This window comes from Lygodium microphyllum, chromosome 12 (assembly GCF_053477565.2).
Source record: "Lygodium microphyllum isolate KBCC chromosome 12, Lygodium_microphyllum_v1.1.10, whole genome shotgun sequence".
NCBI lineage: Eukaryota > Viridiplantae > Streptophyta > Polypodiopsida > Schizaeales > Lygodiaceae > Lygodium > Lygodium microphyllum.
In genome coordinates this window covers 140,284,941-140,308,818 of record NC_141146.1, presented here as the reverse complement: position 1 = coordinate 140,308,818, position 23,878 = coordinate 140,284,941, and positions in this window count along the sequence as shown.

Sequence of the window (23,878 nt, the reverse complement as noted above, 5' to 3'; positions counted from 1 at the left end):
CTGAAGTGGATGGTGGATGAAGATGGTAGCTTTAGCAGGTCTGGGACAACGTGCTGGAGATCAGCGAGACGAAGGGGAGCGAGAGGTAGCTGAGAAGCTCTGACAACGTGCTGCAGCAGGTGACGAGGGAAAAGACGAGAGGACACAGGTGCTAGAGGATATAAAAAGACAGAGCATCTCTGGGGAGGCGTGTGAGGGTGCACCAATCTGGCTGCATGGATCGTCGCAGGCACCGCTGCCTACTACCTCTGGTTCAAGCCTGAGCGCGATGCACAGAAAGAGCGCGAGGCTAGAGCTCTTCTAAGAGCAGAAGCTGACAGATACAGGTATGTGGAGAAGAGGCGTTCGATTGCTGATCCACAGGATACTGGTCCCCAAACCCACGTATGATGGGCCATGGCTGCCTGCCTGGCTTGCATAACAATGAGACAGCTCCTACCTTTCTGACAGGTCGTTGACCGAGAACAGAGCAGGTACATACGCGCGCACAGCACACAAGCAAAAAGGGCAGGGGCGTAAAAAGAACGGAACCGGCGGACACAACGAGTACACTACCAGTGTCATGATCACAGAAGAGGCTCTCAGTATCAGAGAGGAGGATTCCTGGCTCACGGCTCCATCCCGCTCGCATCGTCGTTCTCTGCGAGAAACAGGCAATATCATTTGCTGTTGCATGGATTTCTAACATCTCACCACGGATTTTCTCATTGCCAATGATTACATAAGCCCCAACATACTGTAGGCCCTTGTTGCCGTTCCTGTTCGAGCGGCAGGGGTGATGCATTCCTGAGCACGGCCGAAGCTTTTCTGCGGTTTGGACACGGAGGAAAGAAGTGTCCGTGTTTCGAGCATGGCGGTAATGCCACCTCGGTCGATGCAGCAACTGTTGGTCAATTGTATAATTGTCTGGGATTCTGTGGCGAAATATTGTTTCTGAATCTCACTGGAAAGACCAACACATGTGCCGAGTTTGGGAATTGGGATTCCAGTGATAATATTCCATTTACTATGGTTTTTGAGAATGCAAGAGCTGGAAAGGGTGGTAATAACACAAATGATCCAGCTGAGAATCATGGAGCTGTTGGTATGAAAAGTGATAAGCTTGTACACAAGAATGGATCTGGATCTCATCATAAACCAAACAGTAAAGAAGACAGTAACAACAATAGCCCTTGCTTGAATAAATTATATTGCCATCCATATAGATATAACCTATTTAAGCTTGCCTCCACATTGCAGCTTTTGAACTTGAGCACGAAGATGATTACCAAGAATTCTGCGGAAAGAAGAAGACATTTTATAAGTCTTTTCCAGTTATGAATGAAGGAACTTGGATTTTTGAATTCAAGTTTTATGATGTCAGGACTGTTACCATTAGCTGATGCAAAGAAGATGTTGATGTTCTCCTCAGATCAAGAATTTCTGACCTATGTTGCAGAGGATTAACCAGAGTGGAAGATCCGCAATGGCTATGTGTATTTTCAGAAAGCAATAAATACAGTGTATAAGGAAATATCTTCCTTATAATTGATCAATCAAACTCTGGGCTATGCCAGAGAACTGGAGCGGATAGTTTAACCTTACAGATGGCAGCATAGGAGAAAGCTTGTGCCTTTGTATTTCTGGTTTCCTCCACAAGAAGCTTTTAATGGTCTTACTAGACAGCCTGAATCCAAGAAGATCACGATAGTGTTGTATCTTTGAACTCTAGTTTTCTGTACATAGTGTTTGAGGTCAAGGATTTACAAATGCAGCAGAATTAAATTGGGTGGCCTAAAATCAGTGATTTGATCAGATTTGAAGTCATCTTGTATTTTGCGAACTACATGGCAGTAATATAAAAATTACTTGGCATCAAATATTGTGTTATCGAGATCTTCTTGATAGTCTTTATTTTTTGCTGTATCTTGAACCCCGTGTTCTGCAGCCCTTGCACGATCTCTTCGACAACGTGTTAGCATCTTCCATTGAGAAAGAGAAGTTGGCAAAAATATGCAACTTGCAAGAGCATGCATTCCTATTGTGCTATAACAAATAAAAGAGCCACAAATAATACATTCATAAGCCGAGAGAGAGAGAGATCCTGGTAAAGAAGGAAGTCGAGGTGGTTGTCCTGAAAGAGAGTCTTCTTGGTTTGTTCTTGAGCCATTTGGTGCATGCAGCTTGGCACAATGCGCCTCAAGCGCTCTCTCTCTCTTCTCTCTCATATACACAAACGAGGCGCATTGTGCACAAGCTGCTGCACCCAATGTGAAGAGCATTCATTCACACACACACACACACTCTCTCTCTCTCTGTCCCTCCCTCTCATACACACGAAAGAGGAGCATTGTGCACAAGCTGCGCCGCCCAATGTGAAGAGCATTCATTCCTCTCTCTCTCTCTCTCTCTCTCTCTCTCTCTCGTTGAAGCAATCACGATGAGATAAGGCAGGTCGCCCCGCTCTTCATTTATAAGAAGAAGAAGAAGAAGAAGAAGAAGAGAAGAAGCTGCCGGAAGTGATAAGGCCTTGGGCGCAATGCTTATCATCAGGTGTTTTTGTCGTGAATTATTGGGCATTTCACAAGACAAGTAGCGCCCCCCCCCCCCCCTTCCCCGCCTTCTTCCGTCGTTGCAAAAGTTTCCCCCAAGAAAAAGACACCGTACCAGAATCTGCCACATGTCACACTATTGACAGCCCACGCTAATCCCTTCATATCGATGATGATACATAAAAAGCATAGTAGGTTCCTTTTAGCTCCAAGTAGGAATAATGGAACACACGGAGCCATGAAAGGGTAAATGTTGGCTGGTCTTTTCCAAGTCTTGGAAAGACAATTCTTAGAGAGCTGGGTTTAGATAAGCCAAAACACACTTTGTGAAATGGTATCCATGCTATCAGTGGAATCATTGGAGCTTGAACATCATGGGTTATTCTCAAATCCAAACCCACTTATTTACTTTTGACCATTGACTTTTCCACTTACATCTCACAAAGTTATCCAGACCGCCATCGAGTTGTATGTTGGAAAGTGGGATTCCTATGCATGAGAGGAGAATATGATAGAAAGAGGCACCTGATGTGACTAGCTAAATAGGAGTGCCTAAACTAATTCTCCTTATGTGCAAGTAAAACCCTATCTTGTATAAGTCTATGCAAATCTTCGATGAATATTGGGCATGAATGTGATGTATATAAGATCAAAGGACTATCACTGAAATATCTTTTAACAAGCTTCCCATGTTGGAAGGTCTTAACTGGTGGTGCCATTTACCTCATTTAACCAATGAAATACATGATATTGCTTGTTTCAAATACCATTTTCATACCAAAATTCAAGCGTTAATAGTAATGGGTCTAGGGCTAATGAAAGACAGTATTCATTTTGCCATTCCAATGATAATATTGTTATAGTTTTGATTTTCTTTACTTGCTCTAGAAAGTTACTTGTTACTTGGGTGAGAAAAATCGATACTATGGTGGGTTGGTAAAGTATCACATGGTGAGCAACCATAACGATGCGCTACTAGTTCTCATCAAGGATGGAACTAGCCACCATAAGCCCTTTTGCCAACATGTAGAATCGGATACAAATGCATGTATCCTAGCATTGCTGTGTGAAGCATAAGATATGAGATCTTTGCGGCTTATTAGATCCATCCAAGTGCCCTAAATATATAATCTTTCACTTATTCATAGAGGTAATTGCATCAAAGTGTTACAATGCTTTCACCTTAAAAAGTATTTTTAATAATTAACTTGACAGGTTGTTTCTAATCCAATGTGCCTTTAGTTAAACAATCTACTTGTTGGTCTTGTGTATTGGTATACATGTGGAGTGTTCCAAAAAAAATTATAGATATGGTTACTTGGGAGAGTCGTAATTGAGTATTGTGTTAGTAGGAAACTCACCAATCTTGTTATAATAGCTAATATAGCTTATTTTGAAAAAAATAATTCTGGACTTAATAGATTTATTTTGTAAAATTTTTCATTATATTTTCTATTTTTTGTATGATAATGTCTTATTACACGTGTATGCATGTGACATTAGTTGTGTTGTGCTAGGTGAATAGATGTGATTTAATGTGTTTTGTGGTTTTAGTGAGCAGATTTGGTGGTCAATGTAATGGATATGCAACAAGTTTAATTTTTACTAGTGTGGTGACATTACAAGTACACTTATTACTTTGATGTGCCCGACTTTCCACTATTTGTAACCTTTATATGATTATTTATACATATAATTTTTTGCTATAAGGGTAGATGCATAGTTTAAGCCTTAGAAATGATCATAGGAAGCAAGGCATTCAAGCTAACAAAAACAAAAGCTCAAAATCGATACACATAACTATTTTGACCACAAAAAGCAATAGGATTCACTAAACACATTCATGATGCATGGGGGGAGATTTTACCCAATCTTTTGTCATACCTCTTATCTCTTTGTTCTTTGTGAGTCATTTCAATGTTTTTGTGTATTATGATTAAGCTATGGTGAAAAACATTAACATTGGCATTCCAACTTAGTCTTGATTGGTCCATTCATCTCGTTCATCTATGGCTTCTCCTTCATCATACATCATGTCATTTATCCAGACCATCTTTTTCCCATGGATAGAGCTTTAAACTAGTGGAAATATCCCTATCTCTATGAAATCACTTTTTCTGATCAAAACCACCCCACTTCCCACATAAGTTTTCGCTAATTGAGAGAATCTTCAAAGATGGATTTCATAGTAGTGTTTAGCACATTAAAAGACTAGCCTTTAGATAATCTAAACTTGACAATTTATCTCCCACAAGAGTGTCAAGGAGAGGGCTGAGAGGTGAGAGAGAAGAGCAGAAGAGAGAGGAAAGAGGAGAGAGAAAGAGTGACAAGGAGAGAGAAATACTAGAAAGATAGAAAAGAAGAGAGAGAAGCCATGAAAGCTATCAACAAGGAGGTGAGATGAGAGACTGTAATTGTATTATGATTAAAGATGGCAAAAATTACGTGTCACCTTTTATACCTATAGCAATATGACAAGGTATTATTAATAACTCTCTCTCACTAGCACATGTATTCCTAGCTTCTTACAATCCATCCTTGCCCAAAGGTTTTTGCCCATTAAAACAAAGTTAGAATGGCAAAGAAGGATAGATGAAACATAGTATTACTCTAATTTCAGATATACAAAAGATGTGATGGGAATCAAATAGTGAAGAGTTAGTTGCTGAAATGAAGATATTAAGGAAAGCCTCTACCATATACATAATCTGGATGTCTTCGAGCCTTCAAATCTTCAAGAAATAACCTCTATAAGAGTAGGCATCTTGTTGTATAAAACACAACATGCGAAAGAAAAATGCCATAACTTCTTATAGAAGTATCCAAATAGAGCGTGCCACATATCAAAACATAGCTACTAAAGAGTACTTTGACTCTATGTAGGTGGCTAAATTCTAAAAATTAGGCAGAGTAAAATCTATTCTAAAATGGCTTGCTGTCTAAACCCTAGTGCAACTCGCTCCCATATGACTATATCTTAACCCACTAATGCATCCTTTAGATAGGAAAACTCATCCAAGATGGAATCTGTCTAGACCCTATTTAGAGTGCAACTTACTCCCATATGATTGTATATCCTATAGGTAGGTAAACTCATCCAAGATGGAATTTGGCCTCCAAGAAGCTTCCTCAGGTGTAAACCTTTCCACTAAATCAAATACTCGATAATAGAGTGAGAATGGAGCTTGTTTTCATGTAAACATAAGACTTCCTCACCAGGAATGTACTCAATAAGTACTTCTTCATCCATAGGAGGCATCACATCAACTATTTCCACCTAAGTACCATAAAAGGGTTTGAGCTAACTAACATGGAAGACATTATGAGTTTTAGTAAAAGAGGGAAGTTCTAATTGATATGCCAAGTCTCCAATACACTTCAAGATCTTGTAGGGTCCATAGAACATGTGAAAAAGTTTGCTGCTAGAGATGTCCTTTAGAGTAGAACCAAATAGACTAATACAAGATAGCTCTACCCATTTATGCATTTCCACTGTGAAGCTTAGATATTGACTTAGGTAGAATCTAGGTGAAGAGTTTAAGGCTACCACAAATAACTCTAAGTGGGTAGAAGATAGATGATCGACTTAGGTAGAATCTAGGTGAAGAGTTTAAGGCTACCACAAATAACTCTGAGTGGGCAAAAGATAGATGATTGTGGTTCTCAAGGAGTCTCCCTTTTATAGCCTGCAAAGGTGGTTAGGCCAATCTAATTAACATACATATTAACATTGATTAACTAACCAAGGAGTATTGTAGGAAAGTTCCCTCTAAATTGTTATTCAAGGCAATTGCCCCTAAACTCCCACCAAGGGGGGTACTAACTTCCTTAGGACCCCACAACTTAATGCAATGTGCCTTGAGTGGCTACCAATTTAAATACTCGATCTAACACAGTGGCTATTCCCACAAGTATCCTTTTGCCATCCGATCACATAGACCTCATCTAAGATATATGTCAAGACTAGCTCACACATGGCTTCTCCTCATAATGGGGGCCTAATAGCTTTAAGTGCCATATTGGATCACTAGAAACACCTAATGGGGGTGGGGCCTTGAGCATATCTAATAACCTATGGCTATCTTTTTTCAAAATTCTTCCATACAATTATTATTTACCAAAAATAGAAAAGCAACCCTCTAGATTGATCATGAGCCATCAAAGGTATTATATAGAACATGAGAAATAGACAAGTTTCTTTATCAATACATTTGGAAACTGAGTACTTCAATGTTGCATTTACATTGTATTGGTTGCACAATCGCACTTCTACTATTCTTGAGAGAAAAATAATTTGTTTTATTAAAGAGTTTGATCTATCAAAAGGGAAAGTAGATTATCTCTAAGAAGTCTAATTACGTTTTTTCCTCATTTATTCTACCACAACATATTTGAATTACAACAACGACCAATTTAGAAATGGCAACATTCTCCTTGATATGTAGCAAGAGGCTTTCAACAACTGCCTCTTTCATCTCATTCAGATAAATCTATTTTATTTTGTTTCAAGTTGACTTCGGCATAGAGTCACTAGAAGATACCTCACCTTCTTTTCAATTTTACAATTGACAAATGAGCCATTTATGGTTTTATGTCAACATTATATCTAGGCATTAGGGAAGAACTGGATTTAAAAAAGACTAGATCATTAGTCTCATCAAATGTAATACCCTCAAATCTCAACCAATAGGACTCTAATAGAGCACGATCTTGGGAGTCCATATAAATATTCTTCTAGTTTGGTTTAAGTTTGACTTTAGCATTCTTTATTGTAACTAGAGTATACATTTTTAAGATGTATGATTGACAAATTTAGTGACAACATTATATCTAGCCATTAGGGACTAGTAAGCTCAAAAGAGGCCAAATCATTAGTTTCACTAAAGTCTTTACCCTCCAAAATTGACCAATAGGACACTAATAGAGTGTAGTCACAGGATTCAACATTATTTTCCTAATAGATAAATCTAGTATTGTGGAATATTTTATATAACTCTTAACAATCCCCTTTCCTAGTCTTTTGTAGGGTCCATTTTTCAACTCCCCAACCCCTTGAAGGCACAATTTCTTCCTTCTAAAAAGCTCCCTAGCCATTCTATGTTCAATGTTTGAACTTTTCTCACTTCCTTCCTCCCCTAGCCCTACTGCTACTTCTTTCTACCATCATAATTGCCTCTCTTGTTGTCACTTCCTCTCCACCACTTCTCTTCCTCTTCCACTACAACTCTCCCTATCTGTAAAATATTGCTACTCCACCTTTGTAGCCTTGTAGATTCTCTTTGTTTTGTCTTCCTCACCTTTTCCACCCTAATTCTTCTCCCCCCTCTCCCATGGCAAGCACTTTGCTTCTACATGCTCCACCACACCAAGCAAGATTTGAGGTTCTATTTTCTTCATCTTCTACACTTTTATTCCTCCCTCTTCCTTGTTTCTACATCCTACCCCACCAAGTGTGAATTCCACTCTATGCGATCTTCCAAGACCTTTTAAAGATTTGTGGCACTCTCGAGATCTGATTGTAACCTGTAACCAGGTTGCTTGCCCCTTTTCTTCCCTTCTTGTTCCTTTTATTGAGATGCATCATCCATAACATGCTCGGGTATGGCTTTTTCAGTCTCTTTTTGTTGCTCCATTTTACTTCGTGTTATGCGTTTAGATGGGCCTGAAGAGAAAGGACCAACAATGTCCTCATCTCTTCTTCTCTTTTCTTCCACAATAGCTTCTTGATTATGAACCTCAGCCAAATAAGCATAGGCTGAAAATGAGTCCACTGGTGCACTCCATCCTGTTCTCCCTCATATACTCTGACTTGCATCAGCCAATTCAAACTTTGTTATTTTGCCCTTTTCCATGCAATCTAATGCTTGCATCCAAACACGAGATTTTGCTTCAACCATGCTTCCTTTATGAGCTTCATGAGTCCTTTCAATTCTCAACCCATCTGTGGCTGCATCTATGGCAGCAAATGCTGTCCTTGCAGCCATATCTTCCAACTTCTTCTGCATGCTACCATTTTCAAAATTCGTCTCTATTGGAAGAAAAATATCTGTTGCATGTATTTTTCCATCTTTCCAAAAGATTAACCTTTTTGCTTCCACTTCACGGTAAACTGTACAATCTCACTTTTCATGTTGTAAACTGTCATACCAAATGCATCTCCTCTTGTGTTCTTCTTTGTACAGTCTTTGGGCTGTTGTCCGAGCCTTCTCTTCTACCTTAACATCCAACTTTTTGACCTTTGCATAGATCTCTATCAAATTCAGTCTCCTTTAAGAGCTAGACAAATAGGTATAGCTGGTTGTTCCACCATAATTACAGGTGCCTTGGTTGCAATTTCATCCCCCTTCTGAGCACTGGCAGTTGTGGTGCATGTACCCCATCTTAATTTCATCCACTCTCTCTTTACCAACATATGCACTGCTTCAGTTACATTCGCCCAATTTGATTTCAGCCCTATTTTAGAAGAGGCATCTTCTAAACGATCAGTCAGCTTCTCATGCAAGCTCCAATGATTGCTGCTCATCGACATCCAATTACGCATACCGACTTTCAAATTCACGGAGCAAAGCTATAGCAGCCAACTCATTATTGGGCTTTTCAACCCTATCTATAAATGTCTTTTTAGTTACCAATCCTGCATCTTCCAGGAAAAACTCTTCTCTCAAAGCTTTCCTAAAAGCTGCCCAATCCGCATCTCTTCTATGTAACTCATCAATTCAATCATGCAAAGCATGCATGGCCAATCGAGAGAAATACTGACTCCATGCATACTGCAGTACCCCATGAAACAACATCTTTTCTTCATACAGCCGGATGAAGGCCGAAACATTTTGACCTTTAAACTACTTCAATTCTTGTCCTACTGCCTACAATGCATTTACGGCTAAGGAATCAATTCTTTCTGCTTCATGTCGAGTTTGCATCTGTTTGTTGTAGCAAAAACTAATGTTGTTCTTGTTGCTACAACAAAGAAATCATTTTTTGCAAAGCATCACCACCACTTGAAGCTGTAGAATCTCCCATCTTTACACACCTCTGCTATTGACTTTCACATCAGGTTCACCACTGTCGGAGCGTTTGCAGTCAAAAGTCTACCGTGGGGGTAAGAGACAGTAGGGTGAAGGGAGATTGAAGGAGTAGAGTAAACAAAAGAGAAGGGGTTGAAAGAAATAGAAAATATGAAAGAATACTCATAGAAAGAAATAGAAGACACATAATAATACTCACAGAATTGAAGCCTGTCGGTTTATTTCTCCATTATGAGAAGACAAATCTCTTGTACACAAAAACGTGCACAAAATAATGCATTTATCTATGCTGCTCAGACCGCCAACCTGATGCTTCCATTGGCTCCGAAAGGGGGGTAAAATACCAGCATACCTGACTAGAATTCTGCCAGATCACTCCTTCATCTCCCACTTTGGAGTGCTATTCACTGCTTGAAAACAACGACCGTGACGTGCGCAATTTCATCCATCTCTCTTTTTACATAAAATCCTCATAGATGGCTAAAAGCTACATGCTTTCTTTTTCATGTCATCCTAATCTAGAAGTTGTCTACAGTTTTTATATTTTTACAAGAGATTATCTAAAATATCGTGAATTGGATACACTTGTCAAAAAAAAACTAATATGTTTGAACCATGGACACTAACACTAATGTCTAAAATGGCATTGGCTCTCTAGATCAATAAGAAAGCCACACTTTAGAGTTTTTCACATGGTGTGCGCATAGTGGTACGACAATGTTCTTCTTAAGTTTGATAGGGCTCGCTTGAAGAAGCAAAAAGATCAAAAGGGTAAAGTGGTTAAGCTTTCTAATCGCTATTATGGCCCTTTTAAGATCATAGATAAGATAAACAATGTGACTTTTTGTTTGGATCTACCAAGTCGTTGGAACATTCATAATGATTTCCATATAAGTTTGCTATGTCCCTATATTGGAGAACCTCCAATGGAACCAATCAAGGAAGATTTACATGACATAGAAGAAACTGAAGAGTTCCTTGTGCCTGAAAGAATTTTACACCGCATCAGGACAATACTCTAAGGTCAAGTAAGGTATTACGGAAGTATCTGGTTAAGTTTAAGAATTATCCCCCATTGGATGCTCAGTTTATGACTGAGAGAGAACTACAAGACTTTCTAGATCTTCTTAAGGACTATGTATCCCCTCTACAATTGAGGTCAACTATTTAGAAGCCAGAGGGATGTTACTAAATTGATTGCTTATTACACATTCTCTAGTTAGTAAATTTATGTCAATAAATTAATGACTCACTTTTCTTTAAGTCTTGATGATGATCTAGCATGGTCATGAGACCATTTAGAGACCAATATTCCTAGTGCATCACTTAATGGGGTGATTTGAGCGTTGTGATAGGGATATCTGGTACATGCAGTACAAGTTATGAAGGGGGAAGGAAGTGTGAGCCAAGTGTAAGAGTGTACGCAAGAGCCAAGGAGTTACACATAAATGAAGATGGATTGAGTTCTAAGTAGAGGAAATGCAAATTTAGCATTGTGTATATGTATTTAAGGTCTTTTATCTCTTGAATTAAGGAGAGAAGTAATTCTTTCACTAAGAAAAACGAGATAGGTAAGTTTCTCACTAAGAAAGACGAGAGACGTGATCCTCTAGAAGTGAGGAGAGAAGTGATTTTCTCTTTCTAAGGTCTAAGATGACACAAGCTTTTGTGTGGAAGTAAATCTTAAGGTTGGGGCCCAAGGAAATCTAATGAACTCTCCTTATCTATGGCTCAAGGTGGTTGCATGGACCATAAGTTAATAATAGAGTTTAAAATTTTGCCTTTCTTAAAATAGACATGGTGAATCCATTTTTAAAATATCTCATGAAAGAAAGTGACGAGATCTACAACTTTTATGTTGGATGTTTTTCCATTCAAGCAATACACAAAGAGATATTCCAAAATTGGTATTGCAGAGTAGGTCCTAGAAGAGCCACATCTTGCATGAAGATCAACCTTTCCAATCTTGGCACTCAATTCTCTCTCCAAGAAGAGAAGCTCTTGGAGCCTATAAAAGGAAGGCTCTCCTTGGGTGTGGAGGAGGTGAAGGAAGCATCACTTTGCATGCATGCAAGAGGAGGACAGAAGGCGATCGAGTATCACAAAGTGTTGCAGAAGCTCTGCTGAAATCAACACCAAGAAGAGAGCCCTACACATATTGTGTAGGAGAGAAGAAGAGAAATCAAGAAGATCAAAGGAGCCAACTTCTGAGTTGTGCAAGTACGCACCGATTGTATACCGTGCAAGGATCTGTGTAAGTTCAAGCTTGCCAACCCTCGAGTTGTGCAAGTACTGCAGAAGCTCTGCTGAAATCAAGCTCCAAGAGTAGATCCCTACATTTACTGTGTAGGAAAGAAGGAGAGACTCAAGAAGGATCAAAAGGTGCCAACTTTCAAGTTATGCAAGTGTTAACCGATTGATACCATGCAAGGAGCCTTGACCTTGTTCCCCAGATCTACAAGTTAAAAACTGGTTTATGTGTAATGGAGGAGCTTGCTCCTTGTCAATAATATAACTCCACAAGGGGGGGGAGGGACCCATCTTCTAGTCCCTAGTGTGTTGTCAATCTCTCTATCTATCTCTCTTTCTCTCTACATCTTTCTTTTCTCTCATTTGTTCTCTCTCAGTGCCATCATAATATTCACCATATATCTTTTAAGTATATAAGAAGGTCAAGCATGTATCTCGGATCTTATAACACGTCCATTGAATATGAATCCACTTGAAGTCTACAAATAGCTTCAAGAATACCGATCTTGAACTATTTTCGCTTATAATGATTGAAGAATAATCAAATCTCCATAAATTTGAACCACTGCCTTCAATTAAGGCTCAAGATCGATCTAAACTCCAAAAAAAACTTCAATTCTTGATTAGAAACAAGAATCCAAGAGATTTGAATTGTCCATAACTGTCCAAGCATTCAAGAAGAAGAACATGTTGTAAACTATGGCCTATTGCTTCAATGTCGGATCAATCGTTATGGAATGGACTTTCCCTTGATTCTCTAAAGTAGAACACTTCATAGTCCCTAGGATTAGACTACCAATTGACCAATTGTTTCAAGAATTTTGTGGATACCCTATTTTCCCCAAATAAGAGATCAAGAATACTCAATGTTGTAAAAAAGGCTTCAAAATTGCTTCCTCATTACGTGCTAAAGGTTTAGAGTTATATTTAGGAAGAATTTGAGCAAAAGGCCCATGAATTTCAAGAATCAAGAAATATTTTACTTGTTTTCCACAAACTCCATTACTAGGATTTGAGAGAAGCTTCAAGAGAGGAAAACAACTCAATGTTTGAAGTATGAGACATGAGAATATGTCTAGGAGCTTAGAGAAATGAAAGGCCCATGAAATCTTGAAAATTTTTATAAAGATTCAATGCTATCCTAAATACTCAACAAGGAGGAGAGAGAAAATCACCATAGCCAACCTTTATACTTAAAAACAGCTACCAACTTGTTCAAGAGTCTTCCATTGATGCCGGGGATCAAGCTTGATACCAAAGAGAGATGATAGGTGTTGGAGATGACTACGTATAGCTGCTTACAATTTTTTCTCGTATGCTTGTTGCTTCCATTTGGCTAATGTGCTATAGATGCTACTCCAAATGCTCCTAAGGATGAGGGGAATGATGTTGTGCACTCAAATGAGGAGGATTTTATCATGGAGAGGAGATCCAATCAAGATGTCAGCCACAGAAACTTGGGAGAAGCTAAGAGAGAAGGAGAAAATCCTTGATTAGCAAAAATTAATCATAATTAAGCTTTTCCTAAACTCTATCTATCCCAGTTAGACATGGAACCTTCAAAATGGACCTCTTCTTGTCCATAAGCTACCAAAATGTCCAAGAACCCACCATTTCTTCTTCATATATTCTCCAAGAACTCCAGAATTAGTAAAGACTAATTGCAAGAAACCTTGACTAGTCATAGTTTAAACTCTACCAATTTCTATAACCAAATCTTGAACTCCACTTACCCTTCATGGTGCTGGAAACTAGATTTAGGCTTGAAAGTCACCTTGGCAAGAATCAAATTGAAGGCTCTAATACCATTGAAATGAGCTTAGCAAAGAAATAATAATTAAATCAATTGACATAGTCATGCCATAGTTGAAAATGAAGTAGGATTGAAGCACAATGAAGCCATAGCTAGATTGAATCAAAGGTACAATGAGAATCACATGAGGGGCTGCTGCAAGAAATCCATCTCTTGCTATGGTGGGCATTGAGTACTCACTCTCAATGTTGGTGGGGAAGGCAAGAGCCCTCAAGCTCCAAGAAAATGGAGAACTTTACAAATGTGCTAAAAAGTTCATGACAATGGCACACTCTTGTCTTTTATACTCCAATCCCCAATAAGCTAATTCTCCTAAACTAAAGGGTAAAAATTTTGTTTTATTACAAGAAAGGAATCTTTTTAGAAAGGACACCAACTTGGGAGGCAGGATTTGCTCTTGCCTACGTCGTCTCAATATTTTGTTCCAACCCCTATAGCCTCTTCATGCACATCTACATTACACTTTCCCCAAACTTATCCTATGCCATTTTGTAGCCTACGGGGTCCATCATGGAATAGTATTTCTCAAATACATAAGAGCATATAAACTTGGCAATGATCTCAGTACTTGATACAACTTGTGGAAAAGCAAAGTGCAATCATTACAAGTGAGGATGTATATGATTCAAGTAGATATTTGTAGGGTTTTGGTGCTTGTGCTTGAATATTGTTAACCACTGGCCTTCAAGGAGGACATTGTGATGTAAGTCCTCTAGAAGCACCCCTTTCAAGCTTATGTTGTACTCCTGTAGCTCCTTTGATGCATGGTAAGATTTTCTCATTTGTGGGAACTCTTTTTTCTTATTTTATCTTGAAAATTATGAATTAATACTCCAAAGTTAGACATATCTTGGGCCTCTTCAACAAATTTCATAATGTTTAGTGTAAATTTTTTTTCTAAAAGGAGAAGCTTTTTAAATGCTTCACAATATATGGATACAAAGCAAAAGTGTCTAGTAATGTAGAGTCTTAATAGAGTTTTGCACAATCCAAAATCATCAAGTATCAAATTTGGTGCTAGTTATCCTAGAAAGGTCCAAAATTAGACATTCTCTACATTCTTTAATGCTTTAACAATCTATAAATTTCTTAGAAATTGAAATTGTGAGATCATGCAATACTATTGGTTTGATGTCATGATTGACTAGAACTAGTATATGCATGCTTTTGAATGCATTGGAAGATTTGACATGCAAAACTCACTACACAACCATTTGTTCCAATACTAAAAACATTTGATGTTATATTGCATGAAGTCCTAAATGCATAAAACATAGAGGAAACAAAGTAAACCCAAATTACTCCATAGCATCATAGGACTCAAAACTAACATACATGCAAAGTAAAAACTCAAGTAGCTTGCACAACATAACTTGAAGCACACACAAAGTAACAATATGGAAGCTTACCTTTAGGTTTTATTGTGGACTTATTTTCATCACCAAATAGAACTTAGGTTCTCTTTGATTGCTCCATAGATTAGACATCTTATTTGAACAAATGTTTGGGGGTCTGTTTCTCCTCCATCGCAAATTGTAGTGTCTTTTTGATACCAAGAGGAGATTTCATACCCTACTTACCCTTCATTTTTGGGAGCTTCTTTAACTCCTCACTTGCTTTTTGGAGTCCTCATAGCTATAGGAAAAATAACTGCAAAGCACCAAGATTAGAGCTTGTGTGCACAACAATAGGGCTTGGTGGCTCTATTGAGAATCAAGAAGTTAATGGTTGGACGAGGTATTTTCCAAATGATGTTGGAAAATACCTCGTCCAACCTTGATTGTTGAAATGATCAAGGATGAAATTGTCATCAAGAGCATAGAATAAGAAAGCTAGAGTCACCATTGAGCAATCGAGAGTAGTAAACGAATCAACAATAGCAACAATAATACTAAGAAAAGATAAAAATACATTGATTTGAAATTAAAAAGCAAAGATTTCATTATTCTATATAGCACAACTCATGTCTTGATTGTAGAAAGTGCAATAATTACACTCCAAACTGAGAAGGATGCTACACTGAAAGTAGGGGAATACCTTGGTCCTAACCAACAATTGGCCATAGTAGATATAAGGTCAAGTAATGGATGAAAGAAACCCTAATGAATTATTGCAAGATAGCTTTGGAGACCATTGATCTCCCCAAACTCTCTCATACTTTGTATGTACTGTTGCCTACTCAACCTCTGAACCTTGGCATCTATTCCACCAAACCACTCTACTTTGGTTAATGTATAAATGAGCAAGACATTACAAGTATGGATGATGTAGGGTAACAAAAATTCTAATATTAAGACATAGAACCTAGCATTATCTTGATTCTCACATCCACCAACTTCTCGATTTCACTTGGATTTTTGATGAAAGAAATTCCTACCACATGGAAAGCATTCAAGACTTGGATGGATACATCTAATCTTGCATTATCAATGTGTAATTTGCAACCCAATCTCTTAGCTACACCTACTTTGGGAGCCTTGGGGATCAACACCCTTTGGAAAGGAGTAGAGCATCATGCCATTCTTCTAATGGAAACCCTTGGGAACTCTATCAAATGAGAAATCATCGATATTGGAGCTAGAGTAGCATAGCGAATGAAAATGTGCTTTATGCCTAGGAAACTCATCACAACCAAACCCATCCATTTTAATTTAATAGTCCTAGACAAATTCAAAGTCTCCTAGAAATGTATATTGAAAGATTGGTAAATCAGAATCTCCAAAGTATATTTTAAAGTTAACTTTGTTGTTCTAAAATGGATATACTATGATCTATTTCTTGGATATCCTTAGATGTACAATGTATAACTTATTAGGGATCATTAGGAAAGTAGTCTAGTCTCTCAAAAAATAAGGAGAATGTACTAGGAGTTAAATGGAGACTTTGAGAATCTCTTAATCATGTAATCTCCAATATACTATACAAAGATACTAGTTGTCCAACAACCTCTTACAGAATATCCCATGCCCTAAAGATGAGTAAGATTGGATACACATATTTGCTACCCTAGAATTCCCATTCACAAAGGAATTGGAATATTGACAAGCCTATAAATACTTAAGCAAAGAACAAGTATAAGAACCCATTGTTCTGTCAAGAATTGCATGGTTTGCTTGAGTTGCTCACTAAAAAACACCATAAATACAAGAGGAATCTCACTCAAGAACACAATAAGAGAGATAGAGGAAAAAAAAAATTTCTTGCTAGTTTTTTTCTTCTTTCTCTCTCAATACAATGTACACAAAGTATAGATAATATAAAACATAAAAGAAAGTGGCCTACTAAGTCAAACAATGCATAACTGACTATACTAATTGACTAGTGCTATAACTATGCTAGATATAGGTAGGTGCAATAAATTAAATATAATAAGTGATAAGTTAGTGGCCATGTGAGGATCATAATGACCACACCAACATGCTAAGTGTAGATGTGTAGGCCCATCTAGCCAGGTGGACCATCATCAATGTCTGCACATGTTGAGCTTGCCATCTCAACAATCCCCCTCAAGCTCAACAATATCTTTGAAACTTCAAGTAAGCTTCAAAATTTTTGAAGCTTCTCTGCACCCAATGCCTTTGTATAAATGTCAGCTATATGATCTAGTGTGTTGACATATACCAAGTCAATCTCCCCTACAAGTACCTTCTCTCTCACAAAGTGGTAATCCACCTCAATGTGTTTTGTCTTAGCATGGAAGGATGGATTTCTAGCTCATAGTACCGTCTTGTATCTCATCCCCAATCTTAGCACTCAACTTTATATTTTTCTCCAATGGCACTAAAAGAGGCTTACATGTTGTTATACCAGCCATACACCATTGTCACATTTGATCACCCTCAATACTAAGAAAGTACCTTGGCTCACCCAAATCCTTCATCTTAAACTTCTTCTTTGAAAATTCATTAACTTCAGCAATGCCACTACCAGTGTCACCTGTAATAATCAAGTCATCGACATAGATGACTATGATGACCAAGCCTGCATCTCCCTTTCTCACATAAAGTGAATTTTCTTCATTAAAAACATTAAATTCAATGTTGACAAGATACCCTCTAATCTTGTCAGACCATGCTCTATATGGTTGCTTCAGTCCATAGAGTGCTTTCTTTAAGTTGCACACATATCTAGGATGCTTTAAGTCCTCATAACCTATTGCTTTCTCCATATACATGTGTTTTTGCAATTCACCATCAAAAATGCATTACTGACATCCTAGCAACTCGTCTAAATGTCTCTTCATAATCTATGCCATATATTTGATCAGGTACTTTTGAAACTAGCCTAGCCTTATACCTACTAATATAACCATCTACATTGTGCTTGATTTTGTAAACCCACTTATAGCTAGTAGCTTTCTTGCCCTTAGGAAATGGTACCAAATCCCATGTCTTACTAGCTTCTAATGCAACCATCTCCTTGTCCATTATTACATCCCAATGGGCATGACCAACAACATCCTCAAAGAAAGTGGATTCAACATCCTCAATCACCTTTACTATATAAGCATAATGGTGAGCTGCATAACCTTCAAAACAAAATTCTTTAACATGGTATTTGACCCTGCCAGACTTGTGTACCATTGGATTAGTTAGTTGAGTCTTTATATTACCATGTGCTCTATGTACACCTGGTGTCTTGACTAAAGAAGATCATCATCCAAACTCTTTGAACTACTAGAATCTCCATCAAATCCCGAATGAATAGTAGATGCATCATTACCATCTGACACTTTCTTCTTCCCTTTGCCTTTACCTCCAACACTTATTGATGTACTTGAAGATGTAGAGCTACTCCTTAGTCTCCTAGACCATTGACTAACTATAGATGTAGCACCAAATGATGTTTTTGGTCCACTAAGACTCCATGATTATTGCTTTTCATTCTATACTACATAACTATCATGATCATGATCATGATCATCCAATGCATCACCACTAGATGCATACCAACTGCTCATGTCATAAAAATAACATCCCTATTCACTCTGTTGAACTCGGTTGTGATAGGGTTATAGCAACAATATCCTTTTTGCTCTAAAGAATATCCAATAAAAATGCATTTTTAGCCTTTGGATGAAGCTTCTTTTGCAACTCATCTAGCACATGAACATATGTAACACAGCCAAACACTTTCAAATGTGATACATTGGGCTTCTTGCATGTGTAAAACATTCTTCAGGGGTCATCCCATGAACTATAGCATGGGAATTATGTACATAATATAGACAACAATATGAATAGATTCAAACCAAAAATATTTTGGCATATTCTTTTCAACCATGAATACTTGTGCAACTTTTGCGATATGTCTATTTTTCCTTTCTGCAACCCCATTTTTTTGTGGGATATATTTGCAAGTACATTATCTCTTTATCCCATGAGACCTCAAAAAGTTACTAAACTCATTAGAGAGGTACTCTCCCCCTCCATTTGATCTCAAGCACTTAACTTTCAAGAATGTTTATGTTTCAACAGTAGCCTTGAAAGTTTTGAAGTGCTCAAATACATTACTCTTTTCCTTCATGAAGTATACCCATAGCTTTCTTAAACAATCATCAACAAATGTGACAAAGTATTGTAGAAATTACGTATCGCAATAGATAGAATTTGAGAAAAGAATAGAGAACACACAACAAATATGAAAAGAACATAGATTGCTTTAACTTGAAACAAACTAATACAAAGATGGTTCTATCCACCTGTTTGCTTCCACTATGAAGCTTAGATAGAGATCAAGATAGATGATAGAAGAAGAGCATAAGGGTAAGAGCTCTGATTGGGTAAAAGATAGATTGATGATGGATTTAGAGGATTCTTCCTTTTGTAGCTTGGGAAGGTATTCTAGTCGGCATGTCTAACCATATTATGAACCTTTCCTAGTTAGGCCTTGATGCTTCCACACCCCATAAATCAATACATTATACCTTGAGTTGCTACCATCATAACTACTCTATGTGACTCAAAGGCTAGATCCACAAGGGTCATCTTTTTGCCATCCAGTTATATAGACCTCATTTGATGTACATGTTAAGACTAACCATGCTCACACATGGCTTCTCCTCATAATTGGGGTGCTACAACTTAGAGAACCATGGATCATTAGTGTCGAGGGTGGAGAATTGAGCATATATAACATCCCCATCAATGTCCACCAGCAAGTAAACTACATTCTTAGCCCAACACCAAGTCTCTAAAGATGAATTCAAAAGAGATTCTTCATAAGAGCTTTAGTAAAGATATCTACACTATTATCCTTTATTGGATAGTATATTATCTCTATATCCCATCCTAAATCAAGTCATGTACATAATGATACTAGATCTTAATATGTTTGGTGCATGCATAAAAAACTAGATTTTTGGAAATGGAAATGAAACTCTGATTGTTATATCTTAGCCACTATTGGATACTTATCATGTACTCCCATCTACCATAGGATCCTCCTTAACCATATTGCTTCACATGTAGTAGAGCATGCTAGCTTCTACTTTGTTTCGGTAGAAGACAACACCACAATTGATTGCTTCTTACTGATCCAAGAGAATATTCTTGAAGCTAGAGAGAAACAATATCCAAAAACTAATTTCTAAGAATCACTGTCACCTGTCCAAAGTTTCCCATAAGAGAACTTTTGAAATTATATGGGATACCATAGTCAAGAGTTCACTTCAAGTATTTGAGCACTCACATCCTAGCTTTCCAACAACTTTCTCATAGTTTGTTTGAGAACTTGTTTAAAACACAAATAGCAAAACTGATATCTGGCTTGGTGTCACACAAGTAGATGAGACTACCAACCAACCTCCTATACCTCCCAATGTCTACTATTGCCCATGTATCCTCAATGGATAACTTTACATTGACCTCAATAGGTGTAGCTATCTCCTTACACTTTGTTGTGCCAAATTTTTTTAAGATCTACCATGCATACGTCATTTGAGAGATGAAGATTTTGACAGGCTCTTGCTAGACTTCAATCCCCAAATAATAGTGTAACACTCATTTCAAACTTAGAGCTCAAATCCTTTTGAGTTTGATGGATCATATCTTCATAGTCACCTATAATAAGAAGGTCATCCACATCTAAAACAATCACTGTAGACTTTTTACTATCTTCATAGTCACCTATAATAAGAAGGTCATCCACATATAGAACAATCACTATAAACTTTTTACTATCTTCATAGTTACCTATAATAAAAAGGTTGTCTCCATGTATAGAATAATCACTAAAAACTTTTACTATCCTTGTAAATATCAAAGTTAGCATTTGAGGCACATATTTTTGAAATTCAAACCTAGAAAGAATTTATCTATCCACTGGTACCATACTCTTGGGGCTTGTTTCAACCCATATAATGCCTTCTTCAACTTATAAACATTGTTCTCAAAATGGGGGGCCTCAAACTTTGGTTCCTGAGCCACGTACATCTCCTCCTTGAGATCACCATTCAAGAACTTTAATTTGACATCCATTTGGTAAACTAGCTTCTTATGCACAGCTTTGCAAATATTGTGTGAATAATGGTCATTCTAGCAATTGGAGCAAATGATTCTTGAAAATAAAATCCTTCAATTTGTAAAAACCTTGTGCAACTAGTCTAACTTTATACTTTTCTAAGCTCCCATCAGCTTTGTTATCTTCCAAACCCACTTGGTGCCAATTATCTTCATCCTTTTTTACCAATCCACTAGCTCCTAAGTATCATTCTTCATTATGCTATCATACTTAGCTTGCAAAGCTACTCTCCATGTTGGATTTGGAAGTGCTTCTTCCAAGTCCACTATAGCACCTTTACTTCTCTCATAATCTCAATCATCAAGGTCATATTGAGACTAAGTGAGCAAAAGCCTTTCTTAGCTTCTCTATTTTCAAACATCTCCTTGGTCTATCTATCTTTTTCTCAATTGTGGTAGGCATAGGATTAGTACAATCATAGAGCTGCTTCACTCATCGTGGCAATGGATTTTCCAGTGACATGATTGCAGGTTGGTGAGCTTTGTCCTCATCATCCGAAGATGATGCTTCTTCCTTCTTAAGAGTAGGGATAGCTCTTGAAATAGGCTCATAATGGACTACTTCTTCGCTTGATGATAAAGTGGAAGAACTTATATTTTTCTCCTCCACTGTATGTGGTTCACTATTATCTTCCTTGTCTCCTGGTTATACAATTTGTAAGCCTTTTGCTCATTACTATAATCCAAAAAGATACACTTTATGCTTTTTGGATTTAACTTGTTTCTCTTATGTTTTGAAACACGGGCATAACATTCACATCCATCCAAAAGTCCTAAAATGCGAGACAAATGGTTTCTTACTAGAATAGGCCTCATAAGGAGTTTTTCCCTTAAGATCCTTTATGTAACTCTAATTGAGAATGTAGATTGCAATATTAATAACTTCTTCCCAAAACTGGTTAGGCAATCCCTTGCCCTTAAGCATATACCTTGCCATTTTCAAAATGGTGTGATTTTAGCATTTAACAATGCCATTCTACTTTGAGGTGTATGAGATGTCATGAATTGATGCTTAATTCCTTTGCTCTTGCATCCATTTGATAGAGGTCCAAATCTAGTTGTGCAACCAAAGAAAATACTAAGCTTAGGATAGTCATCTTGACCACAAGAGAGAAGACTGCATCGAAGTCAACAACATGCTTGTGCTTAAAACCTTTAATAATCCACTAGCTCCTAAGTATCATTCTTCATTATGCTATCATACTTAGCTTGCAAAGCTACTCTCCATGTTGGATTTGGAAGTGCTTCTTCCAAGTCCACTATAGCACCTTTACTTCTCTCATAATCTCAATCATCAAGGTCATATTGAGACTAAGTGAGCAAAAGCCTTTCTTAGCTTCTCTATTTTCAAACATCTCCTTGGTCTATCTATCTTTTTCTCAATTGTGGTAGGCATAGGATTAGTACAATCATAGAGCTGCTTCACTCATCGTGGCAATGGATTTTCCAGTGACATGATTGCAGGTTGGTGAGCTTTGTCCTCATCATCCGAAGATGATGCTTCTTCCTTCTTAAGAGTAGGGATAGCTCTTGAAATAGGCTCATAATGGACTACTTCTTCGCTTGATGATAAAGTGGAAGAACTTATATTTTTCTCCTCCACTGTATGTGGTTCACTATTATCTTCCTTGTCTCCTGGTTATACAATTTGTAAGCCTTTTGCTCATTACTATAATCCAAAAAGATACACTTTATGCTTTTTGGATTTAACTTGTTTCTCTTATGTTTTGAAACACGGGCATAACATTCACATCCATCCAAAAGTCCTAAAATGCGAGACAAATGGTTTCTTACTAGAATAGGCCTCATAAGGAGTTTTTCCCTTAAGATCCTTTATGTAACTCTAATTGAGAATGTAGATTGCAATATTAATAACTTCTTCCCAAAACTGGTTAGGCAATCCCTTGCCCTTAAGCATATACCTTGCCATTTTCAAAATGGTGTGATTTTAGCATTTAACAATGCCATTCTACTTTGAGGTGTATGAGATGTCATGAATTGATGCTTAATTCCTTTGCTCTTGCATCCATTTGATAGAGGTCCAAATCTAGTTGTGCAACCAAAGAAAATACTAAGCTTAGGATAGTCATCTTGACCACAAGAGAGAAGACTGCATCGAAGTCAACAACATGCTTGTGCTTAAAACCTTTAATAATCCACTAGCTCCTAAGTATCATTCTTCATTATGCTATCATACTTAGCTTGCAAAGCTACTCTCCATGTTGGATTTGGAAGTGCTTCTTCCAAGTCCACTATAGCACCTTTACTTCTCTCATAATCTCAATCATCAAGGTCATATTGAGACTAAGTGAGCAAAAGCCTTTCTTAGCTTCTCTATTTTCAAACATCTCCTTGGTCTATCTATCTTTTTCTCAATTGTGGTAGGCATAGGATTAGTACAATCATAGAGCTGCTTCACTCATCGTGGCAATGGATTTTCCAGTGACATGATTGCAGGTTGGTGAGCTTTGTCCTCATCATCCGAAGATGATGCTTCTTCCTTCTTAAGAGTAGGGATAGCTCTTGAAATAGGCTCATAATGGACTACTTCTTCGCTTGATGATAAAGTGGAAGAACTTATATTTTTCTCCTCCACTGTATGTGGTTCACTATTATCTTCCTTGTCTCCTGGTTATACAATTTGTAAGCCTTTTGCTCATTACTATAATCCAAAAAGATACACTTTATGCTTTTTGGATTTAACTTGTTTCTCTTATGTTTTGAAACACGGGCATA